Source organism: Bubalus bubalis, chromosome 9 (assembly GCF_019923935.1).
Source record: "Bubalus bubalis isolate 160015118507 breed Murrah chromosome 9, NDDB_SH_1, whole genome shotgun sequence".
Classification (NCBI taxonomy): domain Eukaryota; kingdom Metazoa; phylum Chordata; class Mammalia; order Artiodactyla; family Bovidae; genus Bubalus; species Bubalus bubalis.
In genome coordinates, this window is record NC_059165.1 from 14,120,312 (window position 1) to 14,138,189 (window position 17,878).

The 17,878-nt window shown below is 43.6% G+C and overlaps 1 long non-coding RNA gene across 1 annotated transcript; it reads left to right on the plus strand.

The window, feature by feature from the left end:
• Positions 1-32: 32 nt before the first annotated feature.
• LOC123334977 lies at positions 33-17,855 on the plus strand. The gene is made up of 4 exons (XR_006553149.2): positions 33-117; positions 229-963; positions 4,552-5,678; positions 17,321-17,855. It is a non-coding gene; the product is annotated as an uncharacterized LOC123334977 (long non-coding RNA).
• The last annotated feature ends 23 nt before the right edge of the window (positions 17,856-17,878 follow it).

The following is a 17,878-nucleotide window of genomic DNA, read 5'->3' on the forward strand; positions in this document are numbered from 1 at the left end:
TGCGAACTGAAGAGACTTAGCACGCAAGCACTGTGTCTCGGAGGTTTGCCTTGGTGTGTGTTGAGTAGAACAAGGTAGTACCTGGTTCGGTGACAGGTTTGGTGAGCTAGCCAGAAGGTAAGTCCAGACACCCCTTTCCTCTGTGGTTCCTTGCCCCTTGTGGCTATTGAGAGACCAAGCAACTACCTGGCCGATTTGTTCCAGCAAGCGTCCTCCTGATTTCCCCAGCCAGGTGCCGCCAACCTTCAGAATTTAGCTTTATTTTGCAGTGAAGAAATGGTTTTGGAGTTTGGGGTTTGGAAGACGTGTTTGTGGTGAGTAATCTTGTTAGAGACACACCTGTGCCTTCATTGTCTGGCTGTCCCACCCAGATGGTGGGTTGGAGGCCCAGCTTGCTGGATTCGGACAGACAGTATAAAAGTTTACAGCTGCTGAAGCAGCCCACATCCGGGTTAAAGGCCCAGGGCTGTGATTTTTGATCTTTCTTTTCTTATCTATGTCTAACTGTCTGAAGTGTTAAGGATTGACTCTTGGAGACTGAGCTTCTTGATGACTATAGCATGTACTCTAAGATAGATTTCTTTGCAGCAACCATCTAGAAACAAAATGAGATTTTTTTTTTCCCCATTGCAAAATGAGAAATGCTAATTCAGTTCCCCCTTGCAGCCCTCTAGGCCCCACTCTCCAAAACTGGATGACTTTAAGTTTGAATCTATGGAAAAGAAAAAGATGGTGCCTTTTGATACCCTTGCATAGTGCAAACACCCTTTAGGCTCAGAGAAAAATGGCCTTCAATTAAAATACAACGTTGCAACTGGATTTATTTGGGAAACAGGAAGAAAAATGGGAAAGAATACCCTATATACATTCTTTCATCAGAATCAACCTGCGCAAAGAATATGGAAAGTTATGGCCCAGCAGAATGGGAAGAGGGAGAAACCTGTTCTCGATTCTAATACAAAGGTGGGCGACGGCAGTGCTGATCTTCCATTGCCTCCTCCTGACCCTGCTCCTAATGCCCGATAACCCTAACCCCTAACCCCAACACTAACCCTAACAATAAACCTAACCCCTAACCCCTAACCCTAACCCCTAACCCCAACACTAACCCTAACAATAAACCTAACCCCTAACCCCAACACTAACCCTAACAATAAACCTAACCCCTAACCCCAACACTAACCCTAACAATAAACCTAACCCCTAACCCCTAACCCTAACTTTCCCCTTCTCTGAAGGCTCAGAGAAAAAGGAATGCTGTCTTCCTTTCATCCCCGCCAGGAGTTGGTCTGGGCTCTGGTTTTTAGATTCCGCATACATGATAACATACAGTGTTTGCCTTTCTCTTATTTCGCTAAGGATAATACTCTATAGGCTCATCTTGTTGGAAATGGTAGAATTTCATTATTTTTTATGGCTGAGTAACATTCCATTGTGTGTATATGTATATTGTATCCATGTATATATACATATGTGTGTGTGTGTGTGTGTGTGTGTGTGTACATACATATATACTTCCCACTAGCGCAAGTGGTAAAGAATCCACCTGCCAATGCAGGAGATGTAAGAGATGTGGATTTGATCCTTGGCTTGAGAAGATCCCCTGGAGTGGGAAATGGCTGCCTGCTCCAGTTTCCTTGCCTGGGAAATCCCATGGCTAGAGGAGCCTGGCAGGCTATAGTCCATGGGGTCACAAAGAGTTGGACATGACTAAGCCCAGCACATACGTACACACATCACATCTCTATCCATTCATCTTAAATTGCTCCCATACCCTGGCTATTGCTGCTCTGAATTTTGGGGTGCATGTATCTTCTTGAAGTAGTTGCTTTTTTTGTTTTGTTTTTTACATATACATGGGAGTGGAATTGCTGTATCACATGGCAGTTTTATTTTTAGTGTTTTGAGAAATCTCCAAACTTTTCCCCAGTGGCTACACCAATTTCTAATCCCACCAGCAGGGTATAAGGGTTTACTTCTCTCCACATTTGTTATTTGTAGACTTGCTGATACTATTCTGACAGGTGTGAGGTGATGTCTCATTGTGGTTTTGATTTGCATTCTCTGATTAATGATGAATATTTCATGTGCCTGTTAGCCATCTGTATCTCTTTTTTTGGGAAACATCTATTCAAGTCTTCTGTCCATTTTTTAATTGGATTTTCTTTTTTTATACTGGTTGGTATGAGCTGTTGAAATATTTTAGATATTAACTTAACAGTCATATTATTTGAAAATATTGCCTACATTTGGTAGGTTGTCCTTTAATTTTGTTGATGGTTTCCTTTGCTGTGCAAAAGCTTTTAAATTTAATTGGATTTCTGTTGTCTATTTTTGTTTTCATTTCTTTGCCTTGGGAGACAGATTAAAAAAATATATTGCTATGAGTATGTCAAAGAGTGTTCCACCTCTGTCCTTTTCTAGGAGTTTTATAGTTTTAGGTGAGTGGCTCCATTTTTGAAAGTACAGAGGCCTGTTGCTTAGCTAGGTCTGCTCAGAACAACCATTACCACACCTTTTTCCAATCACCTTTCCTCACACTCCCTGTGTGTCACAGAGCCCTGCTGTTTTATTCTTTTTTAAAACTTATTTTTTTTATTGAGGTATAGTTGATTTACAATATTTTATCCTTTATCCCATAAATACCTGCACCCTGCCTTCAGGGAGGTGGCTCTGAGACTAATTTTCCCATTTCCTTACTTGGCTGCCTTGTGAATAAAGCTCCTTTGCTGCAAACCTTGGCATCTCATGCACTTTGGGCAAAATGAGCCTGGTTAAGTAAAACGAGGTCATAAATATTTACACCTATGTTTATTCTAAGAGTTTAATAGTTTTAGCACTTATATTTAGGCCTTTAAATATATTTTGATGATTTTTATATATGGTGGTGTGAGTTAGTGGTCAAAATTCATTTTTTACATACGGTATCCAGTTGTTCGGAGAAGGCGATGGCACCCCACTCCAGTACTCTTCCCTGGAAAATCCCACGGATGGAGGAGCCTGGTAGGCTGCAGTCCATGGGGTCACTAAGAGTCGGACACGACTGAGCGACTTCACTTTCACTTTTCACTTTCATGCATTGGAGAAGGAAATGGCAACCCACTCCAGTGTTGTTGCCTGGAGAATCCCAGGGACGGCAGAGCCTGGTGGGCTGCCGTCTATGGGGTCGCACAGAGTCGGACACAACTGAAGCGACTCAGGAGCAGCAGCAGCAGCAGCAGACAGTTGTTCCGGCACAACGTGTTGAATAGAGACCATCTTTTCTCCACTGAATTGTCCTGGCATTCTTGTCAAATCAACTGACCATAAATGTATAGGTTTATTTCTAGGGTTAGTTTTATTCCATTGATCGTCTGTCCTTATGCCTGTACCATGATGTCTTGACTACTGTGTTTGTAACTGGTTTTGAAATTGGACATGTTAGCTGTCCAAATCTGTTCTCCCTTCAGGATTGTTTTTGACTATTTCAGGTTCCTTGAATTTCCATGGAATTTTAGATCAACCTATCAATTTCAATAAAGAAGCCAGCTGGGGTTCTGATTGAACAGAAGTTCTATATCTAGATTAATTTGAGGAGTATTGACATCCTAATAGTATTATCCCAATCTTAATTTCTTTCAGCAGTGTTTTATAGTTCTCAGTGTACAAATCTTGAACTTTTTTGGGTTAAATTTATTCTGAAGTATTTTAGTTTTTTTGATGTTGTTGTATATGGAATTAGTGTCATAATTTCTTCTTTGAATTGTTTATTATTAGTGTTCAGAAATACAACTGAGTTTTGTAAATCTTCAACCTTTTAAGCTCGCTAATTTTTTTACATATTTTGCTTATCATCTGCAATAGAGATAGTTTGATTTCTTTTCTAACCTGGATGTTTTTACTATGTTTTTTTTAATCATTAACTTGTTTTATCTTGTCAAATTTCCCTGGGAACACCTTCAAGTATAACATTGCATAGCAGTATTGAGAGTAGACATCTTTGTTATTTTCCTGATCTTAGGAGAAAAATCTTTAAATCTTTTAAGTGTGGTATTTATCAGTTTCATAGAAACCCTTTAGCAGGTTGAAGAAGTTCTCCTCTATTCTCAATTTGTTCTGTGTTGTTATCATGAAAGTGTGTTGGTTTTTGTTAAGGTTTCAACAAATGTTTTTCCAGCATCTGATGAGATGATAATCTTTTTATTTTTTTTTCTGTGATGTGTTAATGATTTGGGTTAATTTCAGAACTGTTACATCCACCTTTGAATCCTGGAATAAACACGACTTGGTCGTGATGTATAATCCTTCATATACGTTGTTAGATTCAGTTTGCTAATATTCAGTGTAAGATTTTTGCATTTCTATTTATAAAGGATATTGGATTATAGTTTTCTTCTGCCTCTCCTATTGTATCTTCTGCCTCTACTATTTTGCTAGGGCCATAAATTAAAAATCAACAGTAGGTAAAGGAATAAGACAAGAATACACAAGAATTTGAGTACCTGAGCAGCCTCGTACACTTGTTCCACTTAGAAATCATGACCCACCTGTTTCTCTCATCCTGCTCACTAGTCAATGGCTGGCCTGCATGAAGGAAAGGAGAGGTTCCACCACCCCAGAGACACTTCCTCCTTTCTAAGAGGATCTGCACAGTGGACTGTTCATATGTACGGAGCATCTCTGAGTTCAGGATTCGAAATCATGAAACACCTGTCTCTAAAACATCACCTTAAACGAACAGTATGAAGACTGAAGCTGCAAAAATGATGCAGGGAATATTTGCCAGACTGCATTCCCACTGAAGTCTGGTGCCCAGTATACCCGAACACCCATCCCTCTCTCTAATGTTGTCTGAATGCAGCCCTCTGTTTTTCTGCCTGTTTGCCGAACTGGCCTGGTAGAGACTGAAAGGACGTTTCCATGGAGCAGCTATAGGTCGAGGGGGCCGAGAGGCAGTTCTATCTGTACTCGGGTGATGTTGCTTGGAACCACATTCCAACAGTCAGTACTATGGGCTCATGGGCTCACTTGGGACAACCGTCTACAACCATCTCCCCATCAGTACCACACAGGAACACTTCTGAGGACCAGCTCTCTTCCTGCCTCCCTGTGAGGGCCCTTGTCTCACAGACCCTGGGGAGGGCTCCTGCCAGCTCTTTTCCACCTCTGGGATGAGGTGGCTCCTCCTCCCTAGGAGATGTTGCTGCCCTGGGGAAGCACCACCTCCCAGAACCCCTTCTGTACCAGGTCCTGCTCAGGACAGTTTTTCTTGGTTGTCAGATTTCTCAGCTGCCTTTATTGGACCACAGCTGTGCCTGGTCACTTCACAGGATGGTATGGGATGTCTTTTGGAGCTAGCTAAGCACCCATCTCAGAATACAGAGGGAAGTACTTCAGTTTTGGCCACTCTGTCTGAAACTAGTTTTTCCCAGTATCCTCCCACAAGGAGCACACTTTCCAGGATTCCTTCAATTTTCATCCAAATTTCCTCTAGGCTCTGTGAAAATCTTGGGTTTGTCCCATGAGAGTTGTGTGGACTCTAAGCCACTTTGCGACAGACAAGTCTACCCAGACTGTTCCTGGTCACTCCTGGTGAGCTCTGGGCTGAGACAGGCATCACCAAAGTTCTCCCACTGGCCAGCTGAAGCTGCATCCCAAGCATCTTCTAAAAGACTACTGCAGACTGTCCCGGAATTAAGGTGAGGATCTTGGAGAGGTCAAAGATCAGAACTCCTCCTCTGAATTACTGAGGCTAGAGGGTTGTTGTTGGTTAGTCACTAAGTCGTGCCCATCCCTTTTTATGACCCCACGGACTATAGCTCACCAGGCTCCTCTGTCCATGGGATTTCCCAGACAAGAATACTGGAGTGGGTAGCTATTTCCTTCTGCAGGGGATCTTCCTGAACCAGGGATCAAACCCATGTCTCCTGGCATTGGCAGGCGGGTTCTTTACCCACTGAGCCACCAGGGAACCCAGGCTAGAGGGTAGTAATTGGAATAACTGAGGTGAGTGCCTCTCATCTAGAAGCCAAGGAGATGGTACCTTTTCTGTACAGCGTATTTAATTAATCATACTGTGGGAATTCATCTGTGGGTTCTCAATTATAGGCAGCTACAGGCCGTCTCCGTGTTAATGAACTTAGATGTCTAAGTCAAGATTCCTTGCTTTATAAGTTCCTCTTGAAACACTCTCCTTATTCTTGCTTAGCTACACTGCGGAACTCCTACCAGAAAGCACCCTTACAACTTAGGTTGAGGGGAGTCAGGCTCTTTTATTGCCAATTAGAATTTAGGGGGAACCTAGCATGAAACTGAAACAGGCAATTAACTTCCTGCCTCTCGTCCTTTGCTTGGAACACCCCTAGGGAGGAATACCTGTGTGGTTACTCGGCACAGATCAGAGCAGTCTTTGGTTCTCACCATGGGACACAAGGCTTTCAATGCGGGCACTTCAACAGCGTCCGGAGAGATGCTTCTTGCATTGCACCCCCAAATGAGCCTCAGATGAATGTTGGCTGGGGAATGAGTGTTCCCCAAGCTCACCCCGCTCAGCACAGTTGCTGTTATATGAGTGCTGCAGCCGCGTCCAGTCTCAGAGCTTAAAACCTCCCACTGCGACACCCCTCACTTCAGTTCCTTGTGAACCCGAGTGCCCTTAACTATTTACCACCCACCACGCAGGCCGTGTTTATAAGACCCAGGTGGCATCCTCCCAGCTGCAGCCAGCTGCTCATATTACACAGTCAGGCCTCATGTACCCACCTAGCGTGGGGGGCTGGAGCATAGTAGATGATTATAAATATTTATTGAAATGATCCATGAGAAGCATGTTAAAAGTATGGCCTGGCTTCCTCGTTCTGCTGGTGCAATTTGTGGCTGCTTTGTCTCACACAGAGTCAGGGTGCGCTCCACTATTATAAGCCAGTTTTCATGGCTAGCCTAGGAAAAAACTAGGAAGAAATCTGTTCCGGTCCAAAGAAGTAGCTGAAGTTTCCTTTTATAAGAACAACGTGTTTGTTTTAAATAGTTGATCAGCTGCTGGGAGGAAGGGTTGAGATTGCAAGGCGTCTGTCCAGAGCACGCAAAGCCACAGACCAGCCCTTTAACACGGGATGCCAGCGGCTAATGACAAGCCATTAGCTTCCTCGAGCTCCTGATGGACTTGGCCTTGTGCACCGAATGCAGATGCTTTAAGGCACGATGCCACAGACGGCAGGGACATGCCAAGTTCTGGGGGATGTCTAGGAGCAAGAGTGAGTAGTCCCCAAGGCCTGTGTGTGTATGCACACGTGTGTGCATTGGTGCTTTGGATGAGGACTGTAAGTGAAAACAGTTCCCCCAGAAATGACCAGGTAAGGAAGAGGCCGTGAAGAGAGAGACAGCGAGTGAGGATGAAGTTGTCTGCTGTGGCATGTGAGGGTAACTTCTTCCCCCTCAGACTCCCCTGTGGGATCCTGGAAAAACTCCATCACTCAGGAATGCTCTGGCTGCAGTGAGTTTTCTGGGAAGTCACCTTGAAGAAGTGCTGAGCTTTGAGTTCAGGTCAGCTCAAGACAGGAAAAGACTACAGGCGTGGACTCGGGGAAGGAAAGGGGCAACTGACATTCAGGTTATATCCTCCTAAACAAAGACTAAATGTGTGAAGTAGGTGATTTTTTAAATCAGAGTATAATTGCTGCAGTCCATGGGGTCGCAAAGAGTTGGACACAGCTGGGCAACTGAACAGCAACATGAATTGCTTTAGAGTGTTGTGTTTCTGCTGTACAGTGGCTTGAGTCAGCCGTGTGTACACACACACACGCACTCCTTCTTGGACGTCCCTACCCAACCACCGCAGCCTGTCTCCCTGGGTCATCACAGAGTTCTGAGCTGAGGTCCCTGTGCTATGCAGCAGCTCCCCACTATCTGACACATGGTAGTGTTTACCTGTGAATCTCCCAACTCACCCCACCCTCCCCTTCCCCCTGTATCTGCATGTCTGTTCTCTCTCTGCCTCTCTGTTCCTGCCCTGAAAATAGGTTCATCTGTACCATTTTTCTAGATTTCACACAGATGTGTTAATATGCTAATATGTTAATAATATCTGTTTTTCTCTTTCTGAATTTGAAAACTTTGTTTTTTTTGTTTGTTTGTTTTTTTATTTTAATTTTATTTTATTTTTAAACTGTACAGTATTGTATTGGTTTTGCCAAATATCGAAATGAATCTGCCACAGGTATACATGTGTTCCCCATCCTGAACCCTCCTCCCTCCTTCATCCCCATACCATCCCTCTGGGTCGTCCCAGTGCACCAGCCCCAAGCATCCAGTATCGTGCATCAAACCTGGACTGGTGACTCGTTCCATATATGATATTATACGTATTTCAATGCCATTCTCCCAAATCATCCCACTTATTGTCTCTTTTCCCATGACTGTGAACTTCTTGAAGATCCTGTCCTTCTGGCAATATGAGGAGGTCTGTCAAAATCTGTCAAAATAGGAAAAAAAAAAAAACACAGCGGGCTGTACACCCATGGTCAGGAAGATCCCCTGGAGCTGGAAATAGCAACTCACTCCAGTATTCTTGCCTGGAGAATTCCATGGAGGAGCCTGGCAGGCTACAGTCCATGGGCTGCAAAGAGTGGGACATGACTGAGTGTGTACAAATACACACACACACACACACACACACACCCCTACCCCCACCCCCTATGGTCTAGGAGCCTATGTTTCCCAGCCCAACCCTGAGACAGAAGGCCCACCTTGGGCTGGCCTCACAATAGTTTAGGAAAATGCTTCATTTTCCGCTTCTACCTGTAGTTGTTGAACATACGTAGAATATGTGTATGACCCATCCATCCAGTTCATCCGCCTTTATGGCACCTGGCCCCTCACTGTGGTTAAGCAACCCCCTTTCTCCCTGGCATCTCCTTTGGTGCTGAGGGAAGTCGGTCTGACAGCCCCCTCACATTCGTATCTTCACCCTGAGAGATTGTTTCCATGCAACCACTTCATGGAAACGAAGGGCTATTCCTTTGAGATCACAGGGTTTGGATGGTTCACATCAAGTTGCAAAGTTAAAATACTAGAACAGCCTAATTTAGCTTCACATTAAAATAATGAAAAGCCTCCTCTCAATAGTAAATTCTAATACACTTGTCTCCCGTGAGACAGCATCCTGTAGGCAATTGTACATTGGTCTCAAAGGTGAGACAAACTGTTTCTAGTTTAAACACATAAATTTAGCACATAATGTTATGTGATGGGGGTCTCAGATAAGGCATAAGGGCCATTACTGGCACCATTTATCTGTAAAAACGGAGTTTCCTAGGTCATATGGAAGGGTCCTTCAAGCACTAACAGATCTTAAAAAATTTGGCTAACTTCTCTCTTATGCTGTAAGTTATATATAACATTTTCTAGTTAAAAAGGAGACTTGGGCGTGCTTCATTCCTTTGCATGTTTAAGGCAAATAAATTGAAAGAAAAGGCAGAAAAGAGTATTAATTGAGCACCTGTGAAGCACCAGGTCTATTCTCCTAAGTACCCTCACTGCAGCTTAGTCAACCTGCACACTTTTTATAATTTTAATGCACACTTATTTATAATTGCTCAAATTCAGTGACCCTGTGAATGATATTTCAGTTGTGAAAACTATAGAACTTTCATGCTTTTTGGTTTCTTACTGAAGTGTAGTTGATTAACAATATTATACTACTTTATATTTTCAGATAACATTCACTATTTGTCTTCCTCTGACCTACTTCACTAAGCATAATACACTTTAGGTCCATCAACATTGTTGCAAATGGCAGAACTTCATTCTTTTTTATGACTAATATTTCATTGTGTGTGTGTATATATATATATGTATACACATGCTACATTTTTGTCATTTGTTGATGGACACTTACATTGCTTCCATATTTTAGCTATTGTAAATAATGTTACTATGAACATTGGGGTACATGTATCTTTTCAAATTAGTGTTTTTCATTAATCCTGCAGTAGAATTGCTGAGTTATAGTTCTGTTTTTAACTTTTTGAGAACCCCCATACTATTTCCCATGGAGATCAGATCAGATCAGATCAGTCGCTCAGTCGTGTCTGACTCTTTGCGACCCCATGAATCGCAGCAGGCCAGGCCTCCCTGTCCATCACCAACTCCTGGAGTTCACTGAGACTCACGTCCATCGAGTCAGTGATGCCATGCAGCCATCTCATCCTCTGTCGTCCTCTTCTCCTCTTGCCCCCAATCCCTCCCAGCATCAGAGTCTTTTCCGAGTCAACTCTTCGCATGAGGTGGCCAAAGTACTGGAGTTTCAGCTTTAGCATCATTCCTTCCAAAGAAATCCCAGGGCTGATCTCCTTCAGAATGGGCTGGTTGGATCTCCTTGCAGTCCAAGGGACTCTCAAGAGTCTTCTCCAACACCACAGTTCAAAAGCATCAATTCTTCGGCGCTCAGCCTTCTTCACAGTCCAACTCTCACATCCATACATGACCACAGAAAAAACCATAGCCTTGACTAGACGAACCTTTGTTGGCAAAGTAATGTCTCTGCTTTTGAATATGCTATCTAGGTTGGTCATAACTTTCCTTCCAAGGAGTAAGCGTCTTTTAATTTCATGGCTGCAATCACCATCTGCAGTGATTTTGGAGCCCCCTAAAATAAAGTCTGACACTGTTTCCACTGTTTCCCCATCTATTTCCCATGAAGTGATGGGACCGGATGCCATGATCTTCGTTTTCTGAACGTTGAGCTTTAAGCCAACTTTTTCACTCTCCACTTTCACTTTCATCAGGAGGCTTTTGAGTTCCTCTTCACTTTCTGCCATAAGGGTGGTGTCCTCTGCGTATCTGAGGTTATTGATATTTCTCCTGGCAATCTTGATTCCAGCTTGTGTTTCTTCCAGTCCAGCATTTCTCATGATGTACTCTGCATAGAAGTTAAATAAGCAGGATAACCATATACAGCCTTGACGTACTCCTTTTCCTATTTGGAACCAGTCTGTTGTTCCATGTCCAGTTCTGACTGTTGCTTCCTGACCTGCATACAAATTTCTCAAGAGGCAGATCAGGTGGTCTGGTATTCCCATCTCTTTCAGAATTTTCCACAGTTTATTGTGATCCACACAGTCAAAGGCTTTGGCATAGCCAATAAAGAAGAAATAGATGCTTTTCTGGAACTCTCTTGCTTTTTCCATGATCCAGTGGATGTTGGCCATTTGATCTCTGGTTCCTCTGCCTTTTCTAAAACCAGCTTGAACATCCAGAAGTTCATGGTTCACGTATTGCTGAAGCCTGACTTGGAGAATTTTGAGCATTACTTTACTAGCATGTGAGATGAGTGCAATTGTGCGGTAGTTTGAGCATTCTTTGGCATTGCCTTTCTTTGGGATTGGAATGAAAACTGACCTTTTCCAGTCCTGTGGCCACTGCTGAGTTTTCCAAATTTTCTGGCATATTGAGTGCAGCACTTTCACAGCATCATCTTTCAGGATTTGAAAGAGCTCAACTGGAATTCCATCACCTCCACTAGCTTTGTTCGTAGTGATGCTTTCTAAGGCCCACTTGACTTCACATTCCAGGATGTCTGGCTGTAGGTCAGTGATCACACCATTGTGATTATCTGGGTCATGAAGATCTTTTTTGTACAGTTCTTCTGTGTATTCTTGCCATCTCTTCTTAATATTTTCTGCTTCTGTTAGGTCCATACCATTTCTGTCCTTTATCGAGTCCATCTTTGCATGAAATGTTCCTTTGGTATCTCTAATTTTCTTGAAGAGATCTCTAGTCTTTCCCATTCTGTTGTTTTCCTCTATTTCCTTACATTGATCGCTGAAGAAGGCTTTCTTATCGCTTCTTGCTATTCTTTGGAACTCTGCATTCAGATGCTTATATCTTTCCTTTTCTCCTTTGCTTTTTGCTTCTCTTCTTTTCACAGCTATTTATAAGGCCTCCCCAGACAGCCATTTTGCTTTTTTGCATTTCTTTCCCATGGGGATGGTCTTGATCCCAGTCTCCTGTACAATGTCACGAACCTCCATCCATAGTTCATCAGGCACTCTATCAGATCTAGGCCCTTAAATCTATTTCTCACTTCCACTGTATAATCATAAGGGATTTGATTTAGGTCATACCTGAATGGTCTAGTGGTTTTCCCTACTTTCTTCAATTTAAGTCTGAATTTGGCAATAAGGAGTTCATGGTCTGAGCCACAGTCAGCTCCTGGTCTTGTTTTTGCTGAGTATAGAGCTTCTCCATCTTTGGCTGCAAAGAATATAATCAATCTGATTTCGGTGTTGACCATCTGGTGATGTCCATGTATAGAGTCTTCTCTTGTGTTGTTGGAAGAGGATGTTTGTTATGATCAGTGCATTTTCTTGGCAAAACTCTATTAGTCTTTGCCCTGCTTCATTCCGTATTCCAAGGCCAAATTTGCCTGTTACTCCAGGTGTTTCTTGACTTCCTACTTTTGCATTCCAGTCCTCTATAATGAAAAGGATATCTTTTTTGGGTGTTAGTTCTAAAAGGTCTTGTAGGTCTTCACAGAACCGTTCAGCTTCTTCAGTGTTACTGGTTGGGGCATAGACTTGGATTACTGTGATATTGAATGGTTTGTCTTGGAAATGAACAGAGATCATTCTGTCGTTTTTGAGATTGCATCCAAATACTGCATTTCGGACTGTTTTGTTGACCATGCTGGCCACTCCATTTCTTCTGAGGGATTCCTGCCCGCAATAGTAGATATAATGGTCATCTGAGTTAAATTCACCTGTTCCAGTCCATTTCAGTTCGCTGATTCCTAGAATGTCGACATTCACTCTTGCCATCTCTTGTTTGACCACTTCCAATTTGCCTTGATTCATGGACCTAACATTCCAGGTTCCTATGCAATAGTGCTCTTTACAGCATCAGACCTTGCTTCTATCACCAGTAACATCCACAGCTGGGTATTGTTTTTGCTTTGGCTCCATCCCTTCATTCTTTCTGGAGTTATTTCTCCACTGATCTCCAGTAGCATATTGGGCACCTACTGACCTGGGGAGTTCCTCTTTCAGTATCCTATCATCTTGCCTTTTCATACTGTTCATGGGGTTCTCAAGGCAAGAATACTGAAGTGGTTTGCCATTCCCTTCTCCAGTGGACCACATTCTGTCAGATCTCTCCACCATGACCAGCCCATCTTGGGTTGCCCACAGGCATGGCTTAGTTTCATTGAGTTAGACAAGGCTGTGGTCCTAGTGTGATTAGATTGACTAGTTTTCTGTGAGTATGATTTCAGTGTGTTTGCCCTCTGATGCCCTCTTGCAACACCTACCGTCTTACTTGGGTTTCTCTTACCTTGGGCATGGGATATCTCTTCACAGCTGCTCCAGCAAAGCGCAGCCATTGCTCCTTACCTTGGACGAGGGGCATCTCCTCACTGCCACCCTTCCTGACCTTCAACGAGGTATAGCTCCTCTAGGCCCTCCTGCACCCACGCAGCCATGGCTCCTTGGACGTGGGGTTGGTCCTCCCAGCCACCGCCCCTGGCCTCGTGTGTGGGGTTGCTCCTCCTGCCCGCTGCCCCTGTCCTCCGGCTTGGGGCGTGGGATATCTCCTCCCGGTGCTGCCCCTGACCTCGGACACGGGCGCCCCTGACCTCGGACGCTGGGTATCTTCTCTCAGCCATTCCTGCTCCATCGCGGCCTGGCACTCTGGGCCACTGCCCCTGACCTCGGACGTGGGGTAACTCCTCTTGGCCGCTGCCCTTCGGGCATGGAGTCCTCCTGGCTTCTGCCCCTGACCTCGGAGGTGGGTGACTCCTCTCGGCCATGCTTAGCATGCCCGTCGCAGCCGCCTGCACTCCAGTACTCTTGCCTGGAAACTCCCATGGATGGAGGAGCCTGGTGGGCTGCAGTCCATGGGGTCACTAAGGGTTGGACACGACTGAGCGACTTCACTTTCACTTTTCACTTTCATGCATTGGAGAAGGAAATGGCAACCCACTCCAGTGTTCTTGCCTGGAGAATCCCAGGGACGGGGGAGCCTGGTGGGTTGCCATCTATGGGGTCGCACAGAGTCGGACACGACTGAAGCGACTTAGCAGCAGCAGCAGTAGCAGCATACTATTTTCCATAATAGCTGTACCAATTTACATTCCCACAAACCATGTGGGATGGTTCCCTTAAAAAAATATTTTTACTTTGATACACACACACACACACACACACACGAGAGAAATGGTATTTTTGTTTTTTTATGGAAGTATAGTTGATTTACAATGTTGTATTAGTTTCAGGTATACAGCAAAGTGATTATTACACACACATATATATTTTTTCAGATTCTTTTTCCTTATAGGTGGTTATAAAATACGGAGTATATAGATACTTGTGCCATGCAGCAGGTCCTTGCTGGTTGTCTAATTTAATTAATTAATTAACTTTAAAAAATTAGTTACTTTTGTGACCGCACCATATGGCATGTGGGATCTTAGTTCACTGACCAGGGATTGAACTGAGGCCCTGGGCAGTGAGAGTGTGGAATCCTAAGCACTGGACTGCCACGGAATTTCCGGGTATGTATTTCGTATGTAGTACTGTGTACAGGAGTTTTAATCTCAAACTCTTGATTTATCTCTCCCTTGAACCTTTTCCCTTTGGTCACCGTAAGTTTGTTTTCTATGTCTGGGGGTCTATTTATTTCTGTTTTGTACATAAGTTTATTTGTACTTTTTTTTTTTATTCCACATATAACTGATATATGGTATTTGGCGTCCTCTGGCTTACTTCACTTAGTGTGATAATCCTGAGATCCATCCATGTCTCTACAAATGGCTGTCAGTTGGGGCCAGGCCTCAGTGTCAATACGGTGACGTTGGAGAGAGCTCGTGCGTGAGTATTGCCTGAGTGTCCTTGTCCCCACAGTGAGACACAGCTGCCTCCCCAGGAGACCCTCAAGACCTGCAGGTGGGTCTGGCCCAGACCCCTCTGGAGTTGCTGCTTTGACCTGGGTCCCAGTGCATGTGAAACCTTGTGTGTGCTCCCCAAGAGTGGAGTCCCTGTTCTCCCACTTCCTGTGGACTCAAGCCCCGCTGACCATCAAAGCCAAATGCTCTGGGGACTCCTCCTCCCAATGCCTGAACACCCTACCCCGACCCCCGCCCAGACTGTGTACCCTGATGTGGGGCTCAGAGCTGTCACTCCTGGGGAAGAATCTCTGGGTTATAATTATTTTCCATCTTGGGGATCTCCCACCTGGTGGGTATGGGATTTGATTATACCATGAAAATACCCCAACTTTTTGCCTATAGAATATAGTGGCTTCTACTTTGCCTTTGGATAAAGAATATCTTTTCTGGTAGGTTTGAGTCTGCTTTCTCAGTGGTTGTTCAGAAGTTGGCTATGATTTTGGTGTTTTCAAGAGAGGAGGTGGACTCAAGCCCTTCTATTCCACCATCTTGTCTGGATGATTTCCTTCAGTAAAGCCAGAACACCCGTGCCTGACAGAGATGACTGACATCCCTGATTTCCCTTCTCCTCCCTTCCTTCTGCCCTGCTTCCTGGGGCTGGGGCCTCGCTCTTGGGGGAAGGGCCCGATCCCCTCTGAGCTCCACATGGGGGCCCACTGGACTCCATTGCTACTGAGTCAGCGTAGTTTCAGGCTGCCGCTGAGCCTCCTGCATTGATATTTTCTATTGTTGTTCTGGTCTCTGCTTTACTGATTCCCTTTGATTGTTATTTCCTTCCTCTGTTGACTCTGGGCTTTGCTTATTATTCTTTTCAAGATGAGGTTAATTGAGATTTTTTCTGTTTTCTTAAGATAGGTCTGTATTGCTATAAACTTCCCTCTTTAGAACTACTTTTGTTGCAGCTCATAAATTTTTGGAAAAATGTGTTTTCATTTTCATTTGTCTTCAGATATTTTCTGACTTCCTCTTTGATTCCTTCACTGACCCTTTTTTGTTTGTTTTAGTAGCATGTTGTTTATTCTCCATGAGTTTGTGCTTTTCCCATTTTTCTCTCTGTAATTGATTTTAAGATTCATACCAGCATGCTTTTTCTAATATATAGTACCTCTCAAACAAAAATACATTTGCAAATTTAAGGCTTAAATTTATAAAAAAGATTAGACTAAAATAACTTTCCTAATTTCCTAACTGAAATAACCTTATTCAATTAGAAAAAAAAACCACCTCATTTCCATATGTAATGATTTTAACATTCATGCGCTTCAAAAAGCCACTGGCAGTTTTAACAATAGCAGTTGATATTTACTGTCATCGTGATACAAGTAATATGCTAGGTACTTTATAGGTATTTTATTTAATGCTGCTGCTGCTAAGTCACTTCAGTCGTGTCCGATTCTGTGTGACCCCATAGACAGCAGCCCACCAGGGTCCCCTGTCCCTGGGATTCTCCAGGCAAGAACACTGGAGTGGGTTGCCATTTCCTTCTCCAATGCATGAAAGTAAAAAGTGAAAATGAAGTCGCTCAGTCGTGTCCGACTCTTAGCGACCCCATGGACTGCAGCCTACCAGGCTCCTCCATCCATGGGATTTTCCAGGCAAGAGTACTGGAGTGGGGTATTTAATGCTAACAAACCTGAAATGTAGATAGAATGCCTATTTTATTAATGGAGAAAAATAGAGGCTAATAGGAATTAAGTGTGGAGAAGGCAATGGCACCCCACTCCAGTACTCTTGCCTGGAAAATCCCATGGATGGAGGAGCCTGGTAGGCTGCAGTCCATGGGGTCGCTAAGAGTCGGACACGACTGAGCGACTTCACTTTCACTTTTTACTTTCATGCATTGGAGAAGGAAATGGCAACCCACTCCAGTGTTCTTGCCTGGAGAATCCCAGGGACGGGGGAGCCTGGTGGGCTGCCATCTACGAGATTGCACAGAGTCGGACACGACTGAAGCGACTTAGCAGCAGCAGCAACAGCAGGAATTAAGTGACAAGTGGGAAATGCTTGAATCGAGAATCACTTCCAATCCTGATTAATACCAATCTTTGCTCTACAGCCTGTCAAGTACTTTAAATTTCTAGAACACATTGACTTTGTTATTATGTAATAATAGTAATATTCTAATAATCTTATTCAAATTAAAAATTCCAAAGGCCTGAGAGGCAAAGAAAATGAAGGTAAAAACAACCACTGAACTCAGAAGCCAGCCAATGTGCAATCTTGCACAAAACACCCAAGCATCAGCTACATTCACATAGAAGAGCAACAACATCAGAAAGCGTGAAACAAAAAGCCTTCCAATTTCCCATACTTGGCTTGTATACAAATGGCACTGGAATAAGCAACACATTGACACCACCAAGTATCAATTTTGATGACTCTGTCATTATGTTTTCCCTTTAGAAGAATGAGTGGAGAACAAGAGTGAAGTTTGTTATGAATGTAAGAAGTCCTGATTATAATTCTGCTCAGCCAACAACAAAGAGCACAGGGAGCCCCAAAGTACGCTTATGTCAACTGGACTCTGGTTGTATGCTTGGATCTCCATCCGTGGAGGAAAATAATAAAAGTGAAGAATGAAACATCAAGCCTCAGAAGCATATAACCAATTGTTGGACTTAGAGGGTGGGCTGTAATAATAATTTAAATAATGTTTTTCTCTGGTAATTGACACCCCTGTATACTGTGTGAATCAAATGTTCATTGCACATACAAGTTTCAGTACAAGTTGGATGCTTTTGTGTTTTATTGTGGGGGTGGGTTGTGATAAGAACTCAAGAAGTAAAGCATAAAAGAAAATATGCCTAATGAAACTCTTCTGTGCCATTAATTCTAAAAGTTCTGAAATATTGAAAATGCGGACCAAAAAGCATTGCCTGCCATTTCAGTAAACAACAAATAATGTCCACCATCAAGCCACTAGCCACTGCAGCTGTCCCTGATGGTGCACCCTGAGGGGAA